Source organism: Cornus florida, unplaced genomic scaffold, assembly GCF_030987335.1.
Source record: "Cornus florida cultivar Cherokee Brave unplaced genomic scaffold, ASM3098733v1 CherokeeBrave_3.0.0_Hap2_Chr06, whole genome shotgun sequence".
Lineage (NCBI taxonomy): Eukaryota > Viridiplantae > Streptophyta > Magnoliopsida > Cornales > Cornaceae > Cornus > Cornus florida.
In genome coordinates, this window is record NW_026775576.1 from 1,638,150 (window position 1) to 1,643,008 (window position 4,859).

At 34.1% G+C, this 4,859-nt stretch overlaps 1 non-coding gene across 1 annotated transcript; it reads left to right on the forward strand.

Annotated features, from left to right (window-relative positions):
• The first annotated feature begins 699 nt into the window (after positions 1-699).
• LOC132315466 (small nucleolar RNA R71) lies at positions 700-803 on the forward strand. Its single transcript, XR_009483659.1, has one exon. It is a non-coding gene; the product is annotated as a small nucleolar RNA R71 (small nucleolar RNA).
• Positions 804-4,859: the final 4,056 nt, after the last annotated feature.

Genomic DNA, 4,859 nt, shown 5'->3' on the forward strand with positions numbered 1-4,859 from the left:
GATAAAACTTTCTCTTCCAATGCGGGACTCCTAGAATGACCTTGAGAATAAGATGGTTGATTGGGAAAATGACAATTTGAAAATTAATTTCCATTGGGTGCTTGGTAGGATAGACGATAGCTTTGAGAATTTTGGCTTTGCATGTGGGATGGAACATACTTGCTCTGAAAACCACCTTGGATTTTCTAAGAGAAATTTGGGTGGTTCCTCCACCTGGGATTGTAATGATTGCCATAGGGATTATTCCCTTGATTCACAAATGTGGCATTAACTTGTTCATGGTGCTCATTATGCACATGTCCATGGGGACAATTGGAAGTAGTATATAACACCCTTGAACATGTCATATAAGACTCACTAGAAAGATGATGGCTAAGGGAGGAAGGCACTTGATAAGCCGAATCTTGGTTAATCAAAAATTGATCAAACCTTTAAGATAAAGATTTCACCTCGGCAACTATGTCATTAGAATTTTCCACTTGATATAAGCTTGAACTCTTCCTTCCTCTTACATTCACATTTCTACCATTTCTAGAAGATAATGATCGGCGCATTGAGTTCTCACTCATACTTTCATTTAAGCACCACACATCATCTTCATGTTTATCCAAATACGAACCTCCCATTGAAGCATCAACCATGCCTTTATGGGTGTCCGACAAACTTGCATAAAAATGTTGAACAATTTGCCACTTAGGAATGTCGTGATGAGGACACTTCTTAAGCAAATCATTCAACCGTTCCCATGCCTTATGTAATATCTCCCCATCCCCTTGTGAAAATTCACGAATTAAAGTTCGCATGGCATTGGTCTTAAAAATAGGATAATACTTTCTCAAGAACTCTTGTTACATTTTCGCCCAAGAAGTTATGGAAAGAGGTCTCAAATTGTTAAACCAATATTTTGCCTTATCTTTTAGGGTGAATGGGAAGAGTTTTAACCTTAAAAATTCTTCCGGCATGTCCGTATACTTAACAGTGGAACAAACTTTAAGAAATTCATCCAAATGCTTATATGGTTCTTCATTGGTTAACCCATAAAAATTGGGAAGCATTTGAATGGTTTGTGGCTTAATGTCATAATGATGTGCTTTAAATAGAGGAAAACGAATGCATGTTGGTGCATTATACTCATTAAGCACATAATGATCTTTTAAAGCCATGGGAGGATTTGCAATTAGTGGCTCAACATAAGCTGTGACGGCCCTGGTATTTCAAGCCAGTGTGTCTCGTGATGACCCGTAAGATAACCTGAAATGGATCCAAAATGCGGAAGAAAAAATAGAAACAAGGTCTCTAGGGATACACGACATCCCTAAGATGCCAAGGTGACCTTTCATGAAGTCACGGAACTCAAAAGAATCAAATGCGGAAGCTAAAATTAGAAAAAAAACCAAATAAGCCCCCAAGGGCAAAATAGTCTTTTACAAGGAAGCAACGTCTTTGGAAATGTACATCATTCCCAAGACACATAACAAAATTCATAAGAAAGCATGGCAGAATCAATTTAAAAAAAAAAAAACCAGACAAGTTTAGCCCCAAGGCAAAATAGTAATTTTAACAAGATCTGGGAGCTACCGAGCACATCATTGGAAAAACAGCGAAAAATTAATCAAGTTAGACTCAAGAATCACTTGATTCGGAGTTCGGATAGAAGAGAAAAGTCAAAACAAAGTTTTGACGTCGCCGAGGCTGTGAATAGTATTTTGACAGCAGTGAATAGTAACCTGGGCAAAATGTTGAAGTTCGTGTGCCGTTTTGAAGTACTAAACAACGTTTTTAGGGAAAACACGAAGAATAAAACCCCCTTAAAGTAATTTTTCCAAGCTGACCATGTCAAAAGAAAAAAAATATTTTGACATGAAATCCCCAAAATGCCCTTACAACAGACTTTTTCAAATAGTGCAGGTGCGCATAGGAAATCAGATTTGATGCGGGGTTTTCGGATCTTAGACAACATTTTCTGAAACAATGTTGTGAAAAAATCCCCCCTAAAATCACGTTTTCTATGTGACCAAGTCAAGACCGGAATTTAGTTTTCAAAAGAAATTCCCAAAATGCCCCTAAATCAGTTTAGGCCAATAAGGTTAAAAAGTTGATACATGCATAACAGAAAACTGAACTCGCAAGGAATTTCCGGTACCACGACGACATTTCTAGAAAAACACAAAGAAGAAACCCCCCCCTAAAATCATTTTTCTATCCGAACATATTGAAATAAGAAAAAAAAAAAAAAAAACACGCTATGAAATGCCCAGAACGCCCCTGATCAGTCTAGGCCAAAAATAAGGAAAATGCAACTTTGCACCAAGTGTTCATTTGACCCTAAATGCATTTATAGGCTAAAACGATTATGCACGCAAACGTATTTAGTGTTTTTAAGCGTGCAGGAATGGTCTGTGGCTCTAAAAAATGGCCAATGCAAAATACGACCACTCGATGGCCAAAAATGGCGAAAGTGAACTCGAAATGGAAAATTTGAAATCCAAAAATATCTAATGGTTTCAAATTACCATTTGGCCCTTTGCCACACTTCATACATGATTAATGAGACTCTATGAAAGAATAAAAATATAATTCTCACGCCCGATGCAAACATGGTGAAGCAATGACTTATCATTTTTCAATATTTCCATAATATATCTTGAAGCCATAGGATACAAAATAATAGTCATTGGCCTTTGGCCTCATCTCAAATATGTCAAATACATCATAAAAGGTGTACTTATGTACATGTTACATATATGGAATTAAAGATACAAGTTTTGAAATACAAAGCTACAAATAGGATTTCATGCTAACATTTTCATGAAATAGATACTTCAAGTGTACGAAACTTCCATGGCATAGTGTGCATCCTAAATCAAGGTCCCTGTACCTGAAAAATGTCCCCACTATATGGGTGAGTAACATAAAGCTACTCGTAGGAGATGAGCATGCATAGACCTAACATTTTATTGTTCATTAAATTGATATAAATCAATATATAAGCTCCATGCCACCTAGCGTCTCTTGCCAAAGTGAGACTCAAGGAGCATCCTAAGCTATCTTAAAGCATTTATAGCATAAACCACATCATGCATGTAATTTAAACAATGTAGAAGCATCCGGTACATGTGACAAGGTAATTAATATATAAGTATACATACACAAGTATACAATCAATATTGAAATACACTTAAGATAAGTATACAAGACACAAGTATACTAGGTTATCTAGTAGGTAAATCATCTATATATAAATGTACACACCAAGTACGCTAAGTAATATTGAAATGGAAATGTAACATATATACAAGTATACACTCACAAGTATACTAAGCATTTTTGATATACAATGCATACAAGTATACAAATCCAAGTATACTAAGCAAGAAATGAGGTATCATGCATCCTAGCATAAGTTAAAAGCAATCCAAGATTATAACTAGGAATTGAATGCGAAATCAACAATTGGCGGAAAGACAAAGGACATAAAGTCTCAATGACCAAGCAAGTGGTTCCGGGTTACTAGCCCGCAAGGTACTACCTAGTGCGGAATAAAACCCGGAATAAAACCGTTATATTGGTGATTTTGGGTTACTAGCCCTCAGGGTACCACCCGATGCGCACTATATGAAATAGAGGGAACTCTAATCCACTGTACTAGAGCCATGCCCTAGCCGTAGCAATTTCCAATGTCCATACAAGCTTTCTAAAAAATCATTAAGCTGTGCAACAAGTATATCACATATACACAATGCACCAAAATCAATTACCATGCACAACCAAGTCATGGAATACACACAAGCCATGCCTTAGGCATTCAAGCTACAATGGCATATTAAATGCCATATAAATAAAATGTGAATGCTTACAAATTAAATCATAACTTCAACTCATGCAATACTATCATGTAATCATATTACAAGTTCCGAACTACAAATTAAGTAAGAATACAACATCAATGCCTAATTACCTTAATTGAAGCATAAAAGGGAATTTAATTATCTTAAGTAATTAAATTCTCAAGGTTACAAAGCAATTCCAAATATTTTACAAATCATATATGTCAAAGGTCATATAAAGGCCTATCTTAATTTCATGTTACAAGTTAATTCTACAATAGGCATCACTAGGTGAATTAAACTTCATACAAGAAAATAATTAAATAAATATTCAAGGGTCATTCAAATATTCTTAATTAAAGGTATGTTAATGAACATATCAAGGCCTACTTTAAAATCATATTACAAGCTAATTATACACTAGTTACAACAACGTAAATTAAACTTAATGTCGAGAAAATAAACAAATAAAGTTCTCAAAACTTATTCAAATATTCACTATTTAACATGTATGACAGAACATGTCAAGCTCATCAATAATATCAAGTCAAAATCCGATAAAGTGCTTACAACGCTTAAAGTAAAATTAATTAATCTAATTAATTAATTTTCTCCAGATTTTAAAACAACTCCAAATATTCTCAAATTCATCTATGTTTAAGAACATACCAAGACCTAATTTAATATCACATTACAAGTTGATTCCAAGCTAGATACATCTAGGTGAATTTAACTTTCATACAAGAAAATAATTAAATAAAAGTTTCAAAACCTTTTCAAGAATTCTCAATTTAATATATATGGAAGAACATAGCATGCTTATCAACAATATCAAGTTAAAAAAATCCATTCAAGTGACTAAAGCACTTAAAATAAAATTAATTAATTTTCTCTAGATTTTAAAACAACTTCAATTACTCTTAAATTAACATAGGTTAATGTACATACCAAGGCCTATTTTAATATTACATTACAAGTTGATTTCATGCTAGTTATAACCATGTGAATTAAACTTTCATTCGAGTGAAAGAT